Below are 21,469 nucleotides of genomic sequence, written 5' to 3' on the forward strand. Positions count from 1 at the left end.
AGTTCCTCATCTGTAACCTACCTCACCTCAGCTCCTGGAAACCACCTCTCCGCTTTTTGTTCCCAGATTTATCTACTCTGGATATTTCGTACAAAAGGAGTCATGCAGCATGTGACATTTCATGTTCGCCTCCTTTCCCTTAGTGTGAGGTTTTCGAGATCCACCTACTTTATAGCGTGTATCAGGGCTCCATCCTTTGTATTGCTGAACTGTCTGAATGGGCTACAATTCCTCATGCATTCATCTACTGATGAGTTATTATCACTTTCAGTCTATTATGAATAGTGTTGCTCCAAACATTCATGTACAAGTGTTTGTTTTAGTACCTGTTTTCAAATCTTTTACGTATATATCAAGGAGTGGAATTTCTGAGCCATAAGGTAATCCTATATTTAACTTTTTGAATAACTGCAAAACTGTCTTCCAAAGTGACTGCACCATTTGACATTCCCACCAGCAATGCATGAGAATTCCAGCTTCTCCATATCCTTGCCAGTATTTTTTATATCTTTTTCACATCTGAGTGGGAATGAAGTGGTCTCTCATTGCAGTTCTGACCCACGGTTCCAGAAAGACATTGAAAATCATGTGCTTATTACCCATTTGTTCATTTTTTCTTCTGTAGAAAACTCTATTTAAATCCTTTGACTATTTTTAATTAGGTTACTCATTTTTTACTGTTGAATTTTGGGAATTATTTCTCTTTTCTGGACACAAGTTTCTTATCAGATATATGATTTGCAAATATTTTCTTCCATTCTGTGGGTTGTCTTTTCACTTTCTTAATAGTATCCTATGAAAACAAAGGTTTTTAATTTTGAAGCTCTGTTTCAAGATGGTCACATAGTAGGATCCTGAACTTGCCTCCTACCATAGACACACAGTCTATAGCTACATATGGAATAATTTCCTCTGAAAAAAATAAAAGACCCCATAATTGTCTAAATAACTCCTAGTACATTGGGTGAGTGAGAAAAAACTCACATCGAAGTGTGTACTAGAAGCTGAGACACAGTCTCACCATACACCCCACCCTCAGATGGAGACCCACAATCGGGAGGGAACTCCCATCCAAAAGCTGCTCCCTGAGAAGTGAAGGGTCTGAACCTCACATCTGGCATTCCTACTTTCAAGACTTGCACTTGGGAAATGAGCCCTCAAAACATCTAACTATGAAAGTCGCTGGAGCTGTCTACAAGATACATGAGGCTGTCATAATCTGAGAAATAGCCGTGAAGGGCAGCATGAACTTGCTCACCCTCCCAGGGCCTGGCGCAAGGACAGTGGCTGAAAAGAGTCCAGACTTTCTGTGAAAGAGGCTTGTTCAGCTTGAAGCATTGATCTGAGGGGCGGGCCTCCAGCTTGACACCCTCTGCAGGCTAGCAGGGGTCATCTTCCCCCTCCACCTCACTCCATGCTGCCACTACTGAGCTTGCGCCCTCATCTGACACCCCAATTTTTGCAGCTGCCACCCAGGAGACACCTCTTGATTGCCTGGCTCCGCTGGCCAGTGGGCTGATGCTTGGGGGTCCCACAGAACTGCAACAAATGGAGAAAGAGTTTCAACAGACACAGCAGAGACAGCAGACCAAGGGCTGTCAGCTCATCTCCACAGCTAAAGCCTGAGGGGCAGGCTGCTAACAACATGTCTATGGAGACTGTAATCCTTCCCAGAGGCCTGGAGGACAGGCACCGTCCTCACCCTGTCCTCTGCCATGTTCCAGAGGTCACGGACCTCCCAGAGAGGAGCTGTGCACATCTGGTACCCCAGTTTTCGCATCTGGTTCCCTGGTTTTCACATCTGGTGCCCTGGTTTCTGTGGTTGACCCCCAGGGATGCCCCTGGACGCCCTGGCTCCGGGGGCCAGTGGGCTCGTGTCTGTGGGTCTCGGGGGACTGGGACAAACAGAGGGACAGGTCTTGGCCAGCTGCCAGCAGGGCACAGAGCAGACCCGGCAGACTGAAACTACCCCCTTCTCTCTTTGAAAGGGGCCTGCTGACTGACCTTCAAGCTCTAGCCTAAAGAGCAGAGTTCTCATTAAACCTGTATCTAGGGGCTTCCCAGGCAGCTCTAGTGGTAAAAGAATCTGCCTACTATTCAGGACACCCAAGAGAAGCAGTTTTGATTCCTGGGTTGGGAAGATTCCCCTGTAAGAGGAAATGGCAACCCATTCCAGTATTCTTGCCTGGAAAATTCCATGGACAGAGGAGGCTGGTGGGCTACCGTCCATAGGGTTGCAAAGAGTTGGATACCGCTGAGCACACACACGTTGTGGTGCTGAGTGCAATCCTCTCCAGAGACCAGGGAGGCTGGTGGGTGTCATCTTCAAGCTTGCTCTCTGCCCTGCTTGAGGTCATTGCTGTCTCCAAGAAAGGAACTTGTGGCTTTTCTGTGCTATCCACACAGGGTCCATATGGCATTGTTCTGGATTCCCAGCATAACTTAAAGGGAAACTTTCATGATACCTGGAACCCTTGATGAACTGCAAATGAAGGAGGAACATATCCTCCAATTCCTGCAGGAACCCACTTAGGTGGCATCAACATTAGCTTCCAAATGGAACAGTACATCTACAAAAGGAAAAGTGATGGCATCATAAATCTGAAGGGAGCTTCAGAGAAGCTTCTGCTGGCAGCTTGTGCCACTGCTCGCACTAAAAACTCAGCTGATGTCAGCATCACATCCTTCAGGAAGTTTACTGCGGCCACTGGGGCCACTCCTATTACTGGCCACTCACTCCAGGTGCCTTCCCTAACCAGATCCTGATGGCCTTCCAGGAGCAAAGAGGCCTGGTGGTTACCGGTTTCAGGGCTGACTGTCAGCCTCTGTGACAGGCTCTACGTTAACCTGCCTGTCCTTGTTCTGGGTAACACAGACTGCTCTGTGCCGTGTGGACACTGCTGTCCCATGCAACAACAAGGGAGCTCGCTCAGCGGGTCTGATGTGGGGGGTGCCCGCCTGGAAAGTTCTGCACATGCATGGCACAATCCCCAGTGAACACCTACGGGAGGTCATGCCTGATCTCTGCTTCTGCAGAAATCCTGGAGAAACTGAACAGGAAGACTAGGCAATAGTTGAGAAGGCTGTGACCAAGGAGGGATTTCAGGGAGCATGGACCACTCCAGCTCTGGGGCTCACTGCCGTTCACCCTGAGGTGGCAGACTGGTCTGACGGCAAGTTGGTGCCCTCGAAGCCTACTCAGCAGCTCCCACTGGGGACCGGAGCATCCCAGCCTGCCATCGAGGACTGGCCTGCAACTCCCAGTGCTCAGGACACTGGATGGGCAGCAGGGTCTTAAGCTCTTCTTCTACAGACTCGTAAAATGGAAACTGTTTTCAAATGAAAGAATAGAAGAGACTGTACATGTCTGTTGCCTAGCTTTTGTGTGTTCTGCCCAGAGGACACATTCCCTGATAGCCTGGCTCTGGCAGCCAGTGGGGCTTGGGTTCACAGCTTCAACAGGATGGTAGCAAACAAAGACACAATTCTTCACTGGCTACTACCCTGGGCTTAGTGAAAAAGGAGCAGAGAAGAATGCCCATCTCTCAGCCTTCTCCAAAAGAGGTATATTTATATACTTTAAATGCTGCTGCCAAAGAGTCTGGCTTTCAATCAGCCTGCATCTAGATACTGACCAGGATCCTCCCCTTTGGGACACTGACAAGTCTTGGTACAGCCTCAGCTCCTGGGAGCCACCAAGAATAGACAGTCCGGACAATCACAAAGGTTTGAGACACAACCAAGAGCCAGGGCAGGGTTGAACAATAAGGTTTGTCTCCTATACAGGTGACCACACCTTCAAGACTGAGAAAAGCGGCTGTTTTAACTAACACACAGAAACCAGCACAGAGGGTCACAGAAAATGGAGGAATATGTTCCAGATTAACAGAAAAGATAGAACCTCAGAAAAGGCCTTAGTGACACAGAGGTAAGTGGTTTACCCAATAAGATTGCAAAATAATGGTTATAAAGATGCTCATCATGCTTAGGAGAAGAAAGAATGAACAAAGGGAGAATTTCAACAGAGATGGAAAATATAAGAAAGCACTAAAAGAAATCACAGAACTAAAGAACACAGTAACTGTGCTGAAAAAGAGAGAAAAAAGGATCAGCAAACTCTAATCCAGGGCAGTTGGAACCCACTTAATCAGAGCAGAAAAAAGAAAAAAGAATGAAAAAGGGTGAAGGTGGCATATGAGACAGTATCAAGTGGACAAGCATTCAGATTCTAGGGATCTCAGAGGAGAAATGAGAGAGAAAGGGGCAGAAGGTATCTTTGAAGAAATAATGGCTGAAAACTTCCATAACCTGGGAGAGGAAATCTGCATACAGATCAAAGAAGCCAAGAGGGTTCCAAAGATAAGTCCAAAGAGACCCACACCAGATTACATTACAATTAAATTGTCAAGAGTTAAAGACAAGAAGAGGATCTTAAAAGAGTAAAGAGAAAAATAACTTATGTCCAAGGGAACCCAAATTAAGATTATCAGTAGATAATCTTATTATCTTATTATCAGTAGAAAATAACTTTGCAGGTTAGAAGCCAGTGGCATCATATAATTAAAGGGCTAAAAGACAAAAAACTGCAACCAAGAATACTCTCCACAACAAAGTTGTCCCTCAAAATTGAAGAGATTTCTAGACAAGGAAAGTTTAAAGGAGATCATCACCACTAAACCTATATTATAAGAAATATTAACAAGACTTCTTTAAGTTGAAGCAAAATGCACTAACTAGTAACAGGAAAACATATGAAAGTATAAATCTCACTGGTAAAGATATATATATATATATATATATATATATATATATATAGTAAAATTCAGAATAATCTAACATTGTAAATGTGGTGGATTAATCACTTACAAAGCTAGCAGGAAGGTTAAAAGATAAAAGTAGAAAAATAACTATAATTACAATGATTTGTTAAAGGATACATAAGATAAAAATATGTAAATTGTGACATCAAAAATATAAAACATGGTGGGAAAGTAAAAATATATCTATAAAATGAATTCAAACCTAATTATTATCAACTTAAAGTATTATAAATATAAATTATTTTATGTAAGTCTCATGGTAATCATAAGGCAAAAAACCTATAGTAGATAAAAAAGATAAACAGAAAGGAATCTAAGCATACTGCTACTGAAAATCATCAAATCACAAATGAAGAGCAAGAAAAGGAACAAAGGAATTACAAAATATCCAGAAAACAAGTAACAAAATGGCAGCAAGTAAATGCCCATCAATAATTACTTTAAATGTTAAAGGACTAAATCAAATCGAAGTGACTGAATGGAAAAATGGAGAAGGCAATGGCAATCCACTCTAGTACCCCTGCCTGGAGAATCCCAGGGACGGGGGAGCCTGGTGGGCTGCCATCTATGGGGTCGCACAGAGTCAGACATGACTGAAGCGACTTAGCAGCAGCAGCAGAATGGAAAAAAAAAATCTATATGTTTGCTGCAGATGTAAACATGTAAATCTATATGCTTCCTCAGATGTAAACACACACAGAATGAACATGAAAAGATAGGAAAAGATATCCCATGCAAAAGGAAATCAAAAGAAACCTCGGTTAGCTACATTTTTATCAGACAAAGTAGAGTTTAAGACAAAGACTCCAATAAGCAACAAAGAAGGGGATTATATAATGATAAAGGGTTCAATCCAACAAGAGGATATAACATTCGCGAAGATTTATACACCCAATACAGCAGCGCCTAAATACATAAAGCAAATGCTAATAGACCTAAGGGAGAAACAGATAGAAATGCAATGATGAGGAGACTTTAATATTCCAGTTTCATCAATGGCTATATCATCCAGACATAAAATCAATAAGGCAATACTGGCCTTAAACAACAGGTTAGACCAGATGGACTTTGTCGTTCAGTTGCTCGACTGACACTCGACAGTGTCCGACTCTTGGCGACCACATGGACTTCAGCACGCCAGGCTTTCCTGTCTTTCACCATTTCCCAGAGTTCACTCAAACTCATGTCGATTGAGTCGGTGGTGCCATCCAACCATCTTGTCCTCTGTCATCCCCTTCACTTCCTGCCTTCAATCTTTCCCATCATCAGGGTCTTTTCCAATAAGTCAGCTCTTTGCATTAGGTGGCCAAATTATTAGAGCTTCAGCTTCAGCATCAGTCCTTCCAATGAATATTCAGGACTGATTTCCTTTAGGATTGACTGGTTTGATCTCCTTGCAGCCCAAGGGACTCTCAAGAGTCTTCTCCAACATCACACTTCAAAAGCATCAATCCTTTGATGCTCAGCCTTCTTTATGGTCCAACTCTCACATCCATACATGACAACTGGAAAAACCATAGCTTTGACTAGATGGACTTTGTCAGCAAAGTAATGTCTCTACTTTTTAATAATGTCTAGGTTTGTCATAGCTTTTCTTCCAAGGAGCAAGCATATTCTAATTTCATGTAGTCACCAACTGCAGTGATTTTGGAGTCCAAGAAAGTAAAACCTGTCACTCTTTCCATTGTTTCCCATCTATTTGCCATGAAGTAATGGGACCAGATGCCATGATCTTAGTTCTTTGAATGTTGAGTTTTAAGCCAACTTCTTCATTCTCTTCCTTTACCTTCATCAAAAGGCTCTTTAGTTCCTCCTTGCTTTCTGCCATAGGAGTTGTATCATGTGTTACAACTCCCGAGGTTATTGATATTTCTCCCTGCAATCTTGATTCCAGCCTGTGCTTCATCCAGCCTGGCATTTCAAATTATGTCCTCTTCATATGTTAAATAATCAAGGTGACAATACTGTCACCTTGATTGTAGCCTTGATGTACTCTTTCTCAGTTTTGAAACAGTCAATTTTTCATGTCTGGTTCCATACCCATGAACAGCATGAAAAGGCAAAAAGATAGGACACTGAAAGATGAACTCCCTAGGTCAGTAGGTGCCCAATATGCTACTGGAAAAGAGTGGAGAAATAGCTCCAGAAGGAATGAAGAGGCTGAGCCAAGTGAAAACAATGCCCAGTTGATGTGACTGGTGATGGAGGTAAAGTCTGATGCCATAAAGAACAATATTGCAGAGGAACCTGGAATGTTAGGTCCATGAATCAAGGTAAATTGGAAGTGGTCACACAGGAGATGGCAAGAGTGAACATCAACATTTTACAAATCAGTGAACCAAAATGGACCAGAATGGTTGAATTTAATTCAGATGACCATTATATCTATTACTGTGGGCAAGAATCTCTTAGAAGAAATGGAGTAGCCCTCATAGTTAACAAAAGTGTCTGAAATGCAGTACTTGGGGGCAATCTCAAAAACGACAGAATGATCTATGTTCTTTTCCAAGGCAAACCATTCACTATCACAGTAATCCAAGTCTGTGCCCTGACCACTAATGCCGAACACAGACTTAGCAGACATTTATAAAATATTCCATCCAAAAGAAACAGATTACAGATTATTCTCAACTGCACATAAAACATTCTCCATAACAGATCATATTTTAGGCCATGAAACAAATCTTAATAGTTAGAGGAGACTGGAATCATATAAAGCAAAAAAAAAAAAAAAAATCATATAGAGCATTTCTTTAGACCACAATGATATAAAACTACAATAATGGTATAAAGCTGTGTGTAAGTACTATTACATTAAGAAAAAGCTGAAAAATTCAAAATATGTGGAGAGTAAATACATGTTACTGAACAATCAATAGGTCAAGGAAGAAATTTAAATGTTCCATGAGACAAATGAAAATTTACAAGATGCAGCAAAAGCAGTTCTAAGAGGGAAACTTATAGTGAAAATGCTTACATCAAGAAGCAAGAAAAATCTCAAATAAGCAATCCAATATTAAAATTCAAGTAAGTAGAAAAAAAAAGGAAAAAATGAATTCCAAAGTTAACAGAAGGAAGGAAAAAAAAAGATCAGAGTAGAAATAAGTAAAATAGAGACTAAAAAGGAAATAGAAAATATCAAGGAAACTAGCAGTTGTGTTTTTTTCTTTTTATGATCAAATGTGACAAATCTTTAGATCACAAAGAAAAAAAATAAAATAAAATTAGAAAGGAAAGACACTACAACAGATCATGAAAACACTACTTATGAACAATTACACACCAACAGGTTAGATAACTTAGAATAAATTGATAAATTCCTAGAAACAAACTACCAAGACTGAACCATGAAGTAAAAGAAAATCTAAACAGACTGATTACTAGTAAGAAGATTGAATCAGTAAACAAAATCTCCCAAAAAACAAAAGTCTAGTACCATATGACTTCACTGATGAATTCTTCCAAATATTCAAAGAGAAATTAATACCAATCCTTCTCAAACTCTTCCAAAAAACAAAAGAGAAGAGAATTCTTCCAAACTCATTTTGTTAGGCCAGCATTACCCTGCTACCAAAACCAGACAAGGATACTACAAGAAAAGAAAACTATAGGCAAATATCCCTGATGCAAAAATCCTCAACTAAATATTAGGAAACCAAATCCAACAATGCATTTAAAAGACCAAAAACTGTTAATAAAGTAGAACTTATTCCAGAAAGGCAAGGATGGTTCAATATCCACAAGCCAACCAATGTAAAGACTAAAAACCATATGATCATCTGAATAGATGCAGAAAAAATTCACTTGACAAAATTCAGCATCTATTTATGATTTAGAAAACAAATTTTCAACAATATGATATAGAAGGTGTGTACCTCAACATAGTAAAGACCATATATATGACATACCCACCGCTAACATCATACTTAAGGAAGAGAAGCTGAAAGCATTTCCTTTAAGATCAGGAACGCATATGGAGAGGGTAAACACATGCTAGGATGCCCACTCTCTCTACTTTCATTCAGCATATCGGGTTGGCCAAAAAATATTTGTTTGCATTTTTTTTGACCAACCCAATAGCCTTGGAAGTCCTAACCACAGCAATTAGACAAGAAAAGGAAACAGAAAGCATTCAAGCCAGAAGGAAAGAAGCAAAACTGTCATTATTTGCAGATGACATGACACTACTTATAGAAAACCCAAGAAGCTCCACCAAAAAGGAACAGAAAGGTTGGTCTGTAAACAAATTCAGTAAATTTCCAGGATATATTATCTCTACACATATGAAATAATAAGGAATATACATATATACTGGTCTTTGTCCCTAGTTTCCAGCACAGAGCTCCTAAAAACCCTCATAAATTCCTAAGTGATAAGGGATCATCTAGGATCATCTCTTATTCCAATAGTTCTCTTAGACTTCATCCCTGACACAGGGCTCCAAAACCGTAAATTCCTAAGTGGTAAGAGCCCCAGGAGCATGTTTTGTTCTCCTGAGATGACTCTGGGTGGGCCCTTGCATGGGTCCTGTATGGGGGCTGGTAACCACAGAAAGATCAAGCAATGATCAGAAGTTTGCAGCTTTCTGCCCTATTCTGTTTTCCAGAGAAGGCAGAGCTAGAAACAGAGTTAATAATCGATCATGTCTATGTGAGGAAGCTTCCATAAAATCCCAATATTATGAGGTTTGGAAAGCTTCCAGATTGGCAACACATCCACAACGGGAGAGTTATGCACCCCGACTTCATGAGGTCAGAAGTTCCTGCACTTAGGACTTTGAGCAGTTAATATCCAAAATATAAAGAAGTCAGGATAGTCAATATCTTATAATAACCTACAATGGAAAATAATTTCAGAGATAATATATGTGTCTTTGTATGGCTGTATCATCTTGTTGTGTACCTGAAACATTGTAAATCAACTATACTTCAATGAAATACATTAAAAAGAAAAAAAGAAGTCAGGGACTTCCCTGGTTGTCTGAGTGGCTAAGACTCTGCGCTTCCAGTGCACAGGGCCTGGGTTGAGACCTTGGTCGGGGAACTAGATCCCACATGCTGCAACCAAGAGTCTGCATGCTGTAACTAAAGATCCCCCATGTCAGGACTAAGACTTGCAGCAGCAAATAAATAAATATTTTTAAAAGAACTCACAAAAATCAATAGTAAACAAAACAAACAATCCAGTTTGAAAGATGGGCAGAGGATCTGAATAGACATTTTTCCAAAGAAGACATGTAAGTATTTTAAAAGGTACTTGAAAAGATGCTCAACATCACTGATCACCAGGAAAATGCAACTAAAACCACAATGAGATATCACCTCACACCTATTGGAATGGTTATTATCCAAAAGACAAGAAAGAGAACCCTCATACACTGTTGAAGGGAATATAAATTTTTGCAGCTACCATAGCAAATAGTATGGAGGTTCTACAAAAAATTAAAAATAGACTTTCCATATGATCCAGCAACTCCTATTCGGGGTATTTATCCAAAAGGAAACAAAAACAGTCACTCAAAAAAGATATATGGACCCCCATGTGCACTGCAACATTATTTACTGTAGGTAGCATGAAAGTCACCTAAGAGTCCATCAACGCATAAAGAGAATGTGAATATTGTGAAATTATGGAATATTATTCAGCCATAAGAAAGAAGTCAACATTGCCATTCATGACAACATAGATGATCTTTTGAGGGCCTTGTGCTAAATGAAAAAGTCAGACAGAGAAACACAAATACTGTGTGACCTCACTTAAATGCGGAATCTAAAAAAAATTACAAAACAAAATTGGACTCATAGATATAGAGCATAGATTAGTGGTTGCCAGAGGCAGGGGGGTGAGGGGTGAAAGGTGAAATGGATGAAGGTAGTCAAACAGTACAAACTTCTAGCTGTAAAATAAATAAGTCGTGGTGATGTAATGTACAGTTGGTCACGATAGTTAATAATGCTCTATTGTATGTTGGCTAAGAAAGTAGATCTTAAAAGGTCTTGTTACAAGAAAAAAAATTGTAAATATATGTAGTTCTATGTCCATTATATCTCAGTTAAAGAAAAAAGAAGATGCAGAATTTGGAAAAAAGCTTTTCACTTTGATGAAGTCCAATTTACCTATTTCTTTTGTGGCTCGTGCCTTTGGTGTCATCTCACCTATTCCATGGACACAAAGATCTATTGCCATGTTTCTTTTAAGATTTTTATAATTTTAGTTTTTGCGTTTAGATTTATGTCTGATTTTGTGTTAATTTTGTGTTGGTGTAAGGTAGGGGTCCAACTTCATTCTCTTGCATGCAGTAGTCTTGCAATTTTGTTGAAAATCAATGGAGCATCCCTCAGTCAGAAAGGATACAGGACACAAGGTAATCCAGATTGAGTTATAGGCTCCAGGGTGAGGCAAGTGAGGCATCTGACAGCCACCTGGCTTTCAACCAAACACCTGCCTCACCAGCACGTTAGACAAAGAGCCCAGTGCAGTCCCTGCCATATCCCTCAGGGACGAAGAAGCAACTGTCAGTTGTGAACTGAGAATAGGTTTAAGATGCTATATGATGCGCAGGGCTGCTGTCTGAGCGCCATCATGAACGGCAGGGCACGGGGAGTGGGCTCTGCTGGTTTCCTCACGGCATGTCTGTGACATGCCCAGGGACCTCCATCTGTGGAGGGTTCTGCCTGCAGGGAGCCCTCCCCAAAGGGACGTACTCCTCGTTAAGTCTGAAATCAGCTAGAGTGTACAGAGAGTAGTGGGTTTGTTGCTTCAAGGCTTCCTCGATCTCATGGAAAATTCAGTCCATCTATTTCTGGAGAGGTAAGAGCACATGTCACCCACAGCCTCACATACACGTGCACACAGAAATGTCACCATTCAGCATGCCTGGCTCTGCCGAGCCGCGTCTCCCTCAAGACACTCTGTTATTTAGAAGGGAAAAGCAGTGTGTGGAAATAAATCCTCAGGCAGCAGAGGGTCTGCCGGCGGAGTATTGTTGTCATCCTGATATTTGGGAAATGAAGAGGCTCTAAATAGCAAAGGCAGATAATTACTGCCTTCAAAAAGAGAACAGAAAGCAAATCTGCTTCCATCTGAGTCAAGTGGATGCACACCATCAACGTGCTTTTGATGTGGAGGTGGTGGGAGCCCAGAGTCACTCCCTGACACAGACCCTGAGGAAATGAGTCCGCTTCACAACACGGTGCCCGTCAGTTCTGGACTGCCTGTGGTCCAGGCCAAGAGGGAAGTCAGCCCGAGAAAGGGCCCTCTTTCATAAAGCACTTGTGTTAGTTCCTATCGCTGCTGTAACAAATGCCATTTAGCATTTCTGGAGGCCATAAGTCTGAGAAGGCCATCGGCAGGGCAGCGCTCCTCCTGGCGGGAGTGGCCGTTTCCTTGGAGGTTGCCTGTCTTCCTTGGTCCCCGGTCCCTGCTGGAATTGCATCACTCCCGTGATCACGTCTCTGACTGAATCCCTGCCTCCCTCCCATAAGGACTCCTATGACTACGCTGGGTCCAGTCAGATAATCCAGGACAACTTCCCCTTCTCAAGGCCCTTTCCTTGGTCACGCCCGTGGTCTCCTTGGACATATTTGGCACCAGGATCACAGGTTCCGGGGGTTAGCACGTGGACATCTTTGGGGGCAGTTTGTCCTCAGTGACCCCACTGTAGGCTTTTCTGCATCCAAGGGCACAGGTAAGGAGTCCCGCTTGCCTGGCCTGCTCGCATCTGAGGCAGCAGCAGAAGGGCCCACCACGGGCACGTGCTCTGCCCTTCATGCCTCTCTGAAGATTCCCTGGGAGCTTGCAATGAGAGAGGCAGGCAGGGGCCTTCGACTCGGTCTCCGGAGGTGGGCACGTGGAGGAATCCCTGGCCAGCACCCCTACTAACAGGGCGGTCTCCTGTGCCTCTTTCTTCCAGAAACAGTGGGCTCTTCAGGCAGGAAAGATGTCTCTTCTTCCTTTGCCGTCTCCCCAGCTGGTCACAGTGCTAGGTGCACAGTGGGTGCCCAGCAAGTGTCTGCTACCTTGCCTTACCTGCTTCAGATTCACACTCTGTTTCCCTCCCTGGGAGCACCGTTCCCTGTGGGATCAGCACTGACGCAGCCCCAGCCTGGAGTGCTCCCCACCAGCCCCACCTGCACCAGGTCTGAAGCAGAGGGGGCTATAATTCATTTTCATAGTACTCAGGTCTCTTCCTCTCCCTTCAGCCTTGATGCTTCCAAGACCTCTGATGCTTCCAAGACCACGTGTCCTTCAGACGTGCCCTCTGTCCCAACTGGAAGAGAAGACCTCAGGCCCAGGCGGTGCAGTCCTTCTGTGCCCAGGCAGAGGAGGGGGCTGGCAGCAGACTGGCCCTGTGGCTGGCGGCTGGTCAGTGCCCATGTCCCCAAAGGTGAAGGCAGAGCTCCGCTACGATGGCAGAGATGGACAGGATTGCACTGGGCAAGAGCCTGGGCTAGGCTTCTCCTACAGAAGTGAAGACCACATTTTTTAGAATCCTGGGGTCGAGACAGCACCTTCTGGGCCCCTCCCTGTGGGCGCTAATGACCCAGCCTCCTGGGCTGTGTGGAAACTTCATCATAAGTCATGTGTGTGTGTGCTAAGCCACTTCAGTCTTGGCCGACTCTTTGTGACCCTGTGGACTGTAGCCCACCAGGCTCCTCAGTCCATGGGATTCTCCAGGCAAGAACACTGGAGTGGGCTGCCATTTCTGATGGATCATCAACTCCACTTTCAGCTCTTCTCAATGGGGGGTGGGGCTGACAATTCCAGGATTCTCATCCTGCCTGGATCTTGCTGGTGACCTGCCCTTACCCAGGAGCATCCCCCAAAGTCACCTCATTAGAACAGAAAACACTTCTATCACTCAGGAAATCACAAGGCTCGTAGGAGCTCTGTGCCAGGAATCAGTGGCAGGGACCAAGAATACATGTATTTCCTACTATCTTATCCAATCTGAAAGAGCTTCTATTGCCAAATCCAGAAGGATTTGAACAATAGGATAAATAATATAGTATTGGGTTATAACCCAAAGTGCAAAATAACTATATATATAGTTATATATATATATATATATATAAAACCCATACTAATGAAAATCATGGTTAAATAAGTATATAAATGGGTGAGAAGGGGCTGCTTCTCTTTACAAGGGATTTGTGACAGTATATGGACGCAGTCCCCACTCCAGGGGGCGGGCGCCTCACCCCCCTACTCTGCTCCTGGGATCCAAAGAATATTGTGGGGACAGTGGGAATAGTCCCTGGGGAGGAGAACACTGTCGGGCAGTCCTCAGCCACGTGCCATGCGCTTTCAAAAACCCATAACCCAAGCCGGATCATGAGGAAAGCACCGGCATAACCCAAATTGAAGGACCTTCTACCAAATACTTGACCACAACTCCTTAAAACCGTTGAGGTCACGAGAAACGAGCCAAGACTGAGAAACTGCCCCCGACCAGAGGAAACGAATGTGATAATCCTGTGCGACGCGCTGTCCATCCTGGAGCAAGAAGAGCGCAGCAGAGGGAGGACAGGAGAAACCCAGAGAAAGCCTGGAGTGGGTGACAGCATCGCACCAAGGCTGCTGCCGGGAGCGACAAGGCCTCCAGGAAGCAGGAGCGGAACCGGACGGAGGAGGGAGACGTGATGCCTGGGAGTCTGTGTCCTCCCAGGGAAACTCCCCTTCAAAGCTAAACTTTTTCCAAAATAGAAGCTCCTTTTTGAAAAATCTCTAATTGAGATTTTTAATAATAAATCCCTAATGCATTCAACAAACATGTATGTTGCACTTACCCCCTTCAGGATGCTTTTCCGGGCGGCCCAAACATCACCACTCCCTCTGACACAGCGGTGACCGTGGTGGCCCACGCTGGCAGGCAGAGGACAGAGGGCACAAAAAGGGCCCTGGCCCCGGTGCTGCGAGCTGGGAGGGGGCAGGTCTCCTTCCTCAGGGTGGAGGGCCCACCAGCACTGCCATCGCCGAGAGGGCCTTCAGGAGCCCACGAGGACTGAGCTGGCGTGGAAGGGCAGACAGGATTTCAGGGCTGGGGCTGAGAGGCCCCGGGGAGTGATCGCAGTGCCGCTTGTTTACAGATGCTGAAGACAAGACTCCGGGGCACACAGGCAGGAGGGGCTGTCCCCAGGAGCAAGGGTCCCTGGAGGAGGTGGGGGCACCAGGGCCATGAGAGCCCAGGGGAGACTGGCCCTGGGGCTGCCCGCTGTGGGGGAGGCGAACTCTGAAGAAAGGCTGCAGCTCTCACCCAGAGCCACCCCCTGGGAAGGCGGTGTCACCAAGGGGTCAGGCCAGGGGTGAGCGTGAGGCGCCCACCCCGAGGGATGGCTTCTCCTGCAGCTCCCGCCTCAAGCCCGGCCTCCCCAGATCAGGTTCTCACCTGTGCTCAAACGCAGGTGAGGAGTGAGGACGAGGATCAGATCTCCTGGAGAATTTCAAGAGCCAAGCAAACTGAACTGAGTCAACACCAGGTGACAAAACCTGAGGATGTAACTGAGAGCTGCCATTCTGTTATGGCTGCTTTTCAAACTTTTGCTCATGAATCTGATAAAATCTGGATCTCCAGTAGTTTTAAGTCCAAGCCCCCTGGACACTGTAGTTCTTTTCACCCTTTGCTTAAACAATTCATTCTCCACAGCTCACTAAGCTGAAGAAGCCTGGGAATAAACCTTGAAACAAATGTTAATGAAGTTCTTTGCCTGTAAACAAAAGATTAATAATAATAATGATAATCAAATCAAACTAAACTTGCTCACTAGGGCTGGCCTTGGCTCTGAGCCCCCAGAGCAGCAGGCAGGGAGCTTTCCTTGTTGAAGGCAGAGAACGAGGGGCCTGTCACTCCATCCCCTTGGTGGCAAAGCTGCTCAGCCTCTCCCCTCTCATAGTCGTAGCAGAATAGTGTCTGGGCATCCGTCCCTTCCCAGGACTCAGCAGCCAGGCCAGGCATGGGCACGGGGGTGCCTCTATGCCCACCAGGGCAGTGTGGTCCCAATTTCCAAAACTAACTCTCCTTGCAGAGTCATGGTATTAATTGCCCCAATAAACATAAACATGCTCCAGTGTTACCATGGAAAGAAAGCAGTGAAGCCTCCATCAGCCATGTACCAGTTTATAGAACAGAAAGCAGCCCTGGGAGGCAGAGGGTGCAGGTGGGACGGCTGAGCATCAGGAGCTCAGAGACAGGTGGGGAACAGAGAGAAAAGGCGCTGACAGCTCCCCAGGCCCCTTCTCAATCTGCCGGCAGGAGCCGGTCGGCCTGTCCTCTCAAGTGGGCTGGAGGACCCCCAACAAAGTCCGAGTTCTGGGACACGTTCCCTTCACAGACAGGCTGGGCCCCACCCTCTGAGGATGGCCCGGGGCCGCAGGAGTCCTGAGACCTAATAATACACACAAATCAGAACACGGGCTGCGGGCCCTGGCCATGCAAGGACAGAGGGAAAGCTGACGCCCAGCCCGGCCTGCTCGCCTTGCCCTGAAGCAGCAGGACGCCGATCCTTGGAACCAGGCCCCCGGCTGTGCCAGCAGCCCCTATATTGAGAGAATGAGCCCGCTGGGGGGAATGGCAGGCATGCGGCCCAGCTGTCGCTGAGGCGGCCCAGAAAGCCAGCTCCCCCCACACCCTCCTTCCTGTCCCCAGGCTGCAGCCCAGACTGATCGGTAATGAACCTGTAAAACTGCAAAGCAAGAGCACAGAGCACAGGGAGGCCACTTAGAAGAGGGAAAAACAGCAAGCCTGTTATAAAGGAGGTGGTAGCTTTGTCCTCAAGGCTGACTCTGACTGAGGGGACCCCTTTAGTCTTTCCTCATAAGGACCCTGACTGTTTCCAGGGCTGCCCCAGGCTTGCCCACCATCCTCACCACCACATTCCCCCATGCAGCCTAGGAGAAATAACCAGCTTCTATACACAACAGCATCCTGGGATTGTATCATCGCCTCTCGGCCTGGACTTTCCAATCTGCAAAATGGGAAAACTTCTAGCTTTCCCCTGGTGCTGGCAGCTCCTTGGCACAGGGGCAGGAGGCAGGGAAGACCTCCTGACTGCAGGTCACCATGTGAGGAGACCCACCGCTGGGCCAGCGGCCCCCCAGAGCCAGCCCCCACAGGAAGAGCAGAAGGGCTCTGTGGGGCTTGGCCACCACTCACGAGGAGCGCCTGAGATGAACAAGACCCAAGCCAAGGAGAGCCTCCAAGAAGCTCAGGGCCCGAGTGCCTCTCCCTGGGGGCCATGCCTTGCCCACTGACCGGGGCCATGGGCAGAACAAGCTTTCCAGATTCCCAACAGGAAGGGGAGGGCACACAGTGGCCAAGGAGAAAGGAGAAAAAACCGGCCACTTGGCACTGTCCCTCTGCTTCCTTCTAAGGTCAGGTGGAGTGTGTGCAGGGGAGGACAGCTGCCTGCCCTGGAGTCCCCAAAAGGAGAGGCTGTGCCAGTGGCCAGGCGCCTGCTCTGCGGCCATGACCCTCGGGGCTCTGCGCTGCTCCGGGTCAGGGTCAGCCTGGCTAGCCCCAGCCTCAGGACACAGGCAGGCCCGGGGCCTGGACCACCAGGTTCTCGCTTAGAACATCAGAGCGGAGACCCAAGACTCATGGCTGTTCACCAGGCTTGGAAGCTGGGGGGCTGGTGGGGCCGGCGCCCACTCCACAGAGCAGGCCAGAGGGGAGCGCTGTTCCCAGCCCACCCCTTCCCTCCCAGTGAGAGTCAGCCCTGACTCTGTCTTCCAAGGGCCTCTAGACCCCAGGCTAGCAATATTCATCCTGTGATTTGATGCAAACACCTAGCTTCAAGAGCCGGGAACCAGTAGCATTCTCTGACTGGATGCACCAAATAAAGAAGGGATTGAAAGTATAGAACCTCAGAGAAGCTATGACCTCTTGAGACGATCTTGATCTACCTGAGTGCAGACTGAGCCCCATAGGGGCCCAAAGGGACATGGCAGAGCGCCTCTAGCCCTTGACCCCTGCCGGTGACCTCAGAAAGGCTGCTGCACCCGTCACAGACCTAGGCTAGTGCGCAGAGCTCTTCTCCAGACACAGTGGGGAGGAAGAACTAGTGATTTGCTGAGATCCTTCCACCCTGCAGGGCTGGGCTCGCGGCTCCCTCGCACAGACCAGAAGGGGGCTCACAGACGCACGGGCTTGCAGGAGGCGGCACTGCCCAGAGGAGGGAGCCTGCTCGGGCATCTGACTCCCAGCCCGCGGCTCCTGCCCTAGCTTCTGAGGGCTCCTTAGAGTCTGCTACCCACCGCTGTTCCCTGAGGCCGTCACGCCGCCGGGTGGTGCAGTTTCCACCCAGCCCCCCTGCAACTGCCACCGTGCTGAGCTCGTTCGCTGCCAAATCCAGGCTGCTGTCCGGGGTGACACTCTGTTCTGTCCCCACAGCTCTGACGGCCTGGCAGGGGCACCGCAGACCAGGGAAAAGATGAAGATCTCGCAAGAGAGAGGGATGGCTTCATAATGCCCCTCCACCACCGGGAGGCTGATTCAACCAGCGAGATATGAACAGGCACTGATATAAAAATAGAGGCAGGTGGTGGGGGCTGACTACTTGCGGCCGGCGGGCAGGGCGGACAGCTGCCGTCCCTCCCCTCCCCCTCCTCCCCTCCTTCACCCGCCCCCTCCTCCTCCACCCCGCCCCCCAGGCCCCTCTGAACAAACCCTGGATAAAGCAGTGCTATTTGAGGCAGGTTTCTCCCAGGCTCATTTATCATTTACGATTTCCTCGCTTCAGTGCCTGGAGATGGAGGAAAACAGCACAAACCCTCATTCTCCTGTGGTTTTTCTGAGTTTTTTCTATAGAGAACGTTCCAGAATGGAATGAGGGAAAATGAGAGGCTGAAGCCCACAGCACACTCCCGCCGCAGGACTCGGGCTGTATGCCCCTTCTCAGGGTCCAGCTGCAGCCCCATCCTGGGACCCAGCGTGCACCCCTGTCTCAAGGCCGGGCGGGGCTGCACCTCCCCTCAGGGTCTAGGCTGCATCCCCTCAAGGCCAGGACCCCTCCTGCCTGGGACCACCAATCTGCCTGGCTCCCACAAGAGCCACAGCTCACAAACTCCAAGAGCCATTGCTTCAGTGGGCATCCACGGGTAAGTCCGAGGCCCGAGAGGCATCCTGGAACCCCTTTCTGCCCCAGCAACGCAGCTTCCCCCTCTCTATCTGCTTGAAACAGTTTCATGGTTTTCCATCACCTTAGAATAAAGAGAAAATATACACTCAGAGCTGGTGGGTCTCAGGCTGTGTCTGCCTCCCTCTGTACCCTTGCTGCCCACCACTCTTCCCCACCCCCACACCCAGCCACGCCCACCTCTCTGCTGGTGGAGAACCTCCAGCCTCCCCAGTTCACCGGCTGCCTCCTCCTCATCTTCAAAGTACCTCAAAGACTCTTGCTCAGGAACCCATCCCCCTTGGCTTCTATATTGTCACATGCCATGCCTCTTGTAGCCTGTGCTAAATGGACAGACTTACACCCATTTGTATCGTAGTCCAATGAATTCTGAGCTGGGAAATCAACCCTGAATATTCATTGGAAGGACTGATGCTGAAGCTGAAATCCCAATTCTTTGGCCCCCTGATGCAAAGAGCCAACTCACTGGAAAAGACCCCGATGCTGGGAAAGATTGAAGGCAGGAGGAGAAGGGGGCGACAGAGGATGAGTTGGCTGGGTGGCATCACCAACTCTATGGACATGAGTTTGAGCAAGCTCCAGAAGATGTTAAAGGACAGGGAAGCCTGGCGGGCTGCAGTCCATGGGGTCGAAAACAGTCAGACACGGCTGAGCGACTGAACAACAACTGATAAATATGGCCTCCTCCACGGGCTCCCTGAAGCCAGGACCAAGACTGTCCAGTGGGCCTCCTTGTCTCCCAGCACAGTGCTTGCACATAGTAGGTGCTCAGTAAATTTACTGAGTAAATCAACAAATTGATTGATAGCTGCAGGGTGTGCCAGAGTGGAGTGACAGAGTTCTGGGTGCTTTTGGAAAACGAGCTAAAGAATAATCAAGACTGGATATTAGATGTCTTGGCTCCTCCAGCTGAGGGAAGGACGGCCCCACGCCTTTGGCCTTGGATAACCAGGAAGACAAGTGTAGGAAAAGGACACTTCCCTGGCTGTGAATGAACCATGACCCCGTGCTCTCCTGTGGCCGGGAACAAATCTGTTTGCCTCACAGTGCCTGGATTGCCCTTTGGAAAAAGTATGACCACCCAGTGCTGGGCTGGGACTGGGGACCAGCCAGGAAGGCGCTGGGGAGCGGGGCACAGAGGCTTGCGGAGGCCCAGCCGTGAGGGCACCGCCAGGCCCTGCTGGGCCACTGTGTGTGCCCCCGCGTCAGCGAGAGATGCCCTGTAATTTCAGAGGTGCTGGATCCCCAGCTTTCAAATTCCTGGCCTCCACAGCCAGGGCAGTGTAGGAAGAAATGAAAAGTTTCTCTGGAAGGAGGCAAGTTCTGGGCATCCCTGGTGATTCCAGCACGTGGGCTGCCTGGGGTCTGGCTTTCCACCTGCCTGCCCTGCACCCGCACTAGAGGCCAGAAACAAAGTTCAGAGGAAAACCCAGACTCCAGAGAACCTTTCAGAGACGGGAAGCATCTAAGGCATCCTTTTAAAGCATTTACTGGAGAAGTTCAAGTGCAATGTAGTTATCCGACATAGTACCTCTCAGCACCGCAATAGAAGAGACAGTCAATAAATATGTGTTGATGAATGGAGATGAGGGAGCAGGGTTGTGAGTGCTCTGGCTTGAGAAGGGCAAAGTGCACATGGAGACTTTCAGAACTTCACAGAGAACTTGGAGATGGAGAAACTCTTTAGAGCACTGGAGTCTCATCTTCTTGGTTCATCCCCTTCTCCTTCATCCTGAGGGCTTCAGAACCGCCTTCCCTTCCTGTCCCAGGGGTCCCAGGCAGGAGGAGTTGGAGGGGAGCAGGATTGCAGGCAATCAGAGGAACGGGGACCACCTTGAGCTGACCTCCCCACTGCTGTTACCCATGGAAATCAAATCATCCACTGAGCCAGGGCTGGAACCCAGAGATGCTCTTCCCAGTGCTATCTGCCCAGCTCACTTGGAAGAAGCAGGTTTAGTCCTTTTAGCAGACGCTGCCTTGGGATCATGCTGGACACAGCCATCCTCTGACTCCCGGCCCAGCCCAAAGTCCTAAGGTCCTCTGTCGGGCTCAGTTTCCCTGCATCCCATCACTCCTTTGGCTGCAAATGGAACTGCCCAAACCTATATCTGCTGCTGGAAATACCATTCAGGGCTGTGAGTATAGACGGGGCTTTTCTCTATTAATCTTTTTCATTTTCACTTAAGTATCTTTAATAATAGCATAGCATATATATCTTGAAAAAAAGTTAAAAAAAATAATGAAGTATAAAAAGCAGAAAAAAAATCACCTGTCATCCCCTCGACAGAAAGCACCATGGTGATTTATCACCTTGAGCGAGTTGCTCTGACCCTTTGCCCTTCACTCCCCTGGCCCAGCGGGCCCCTGCAGACGCGTGGCGCATTAGTGCCGGCGTCAGGGCTCCAGGCAGCTCTGCCTCCCAGTTGGCGTCCTGTCATCCTTGGCAATTTTCAGAGCCAGTGCATTTTTAGGCCCGGAGGGAAAAAAAATAACAGCTTTAAAATAAAGCAACAGAAT

General features: G+C 47.4%; 1 pseudogene; it reads left to right on the plus strand.

Annotated features, from left to right (window-relative positions):
* The first annotated feature begins 2,458 nt into the window (after nt 1-2,458).
* On the plus strand, nt 2,459-3,298 carry LOC136157214 (small ribosomal subunit protein uS2 pseudogene; annotated as a pseudogene).
* Nucleotides 3,299-21,469: the final 18,171 nt, after the last annotated feature.

This window comes from Muntiacus reevesi, chromosome 2 (assembly GCF_963930625.1).
Source record: "Muntiacus reevesi chromosome 2, mMunRee1.1, whole genome shotgun sequence".
Lineage (NCBI taxonomy): Eukaryota > Metazoa > Chordata > Mammalia > Artiodactyla > Cervidae > Muntiacus > Muntiacus reevesi.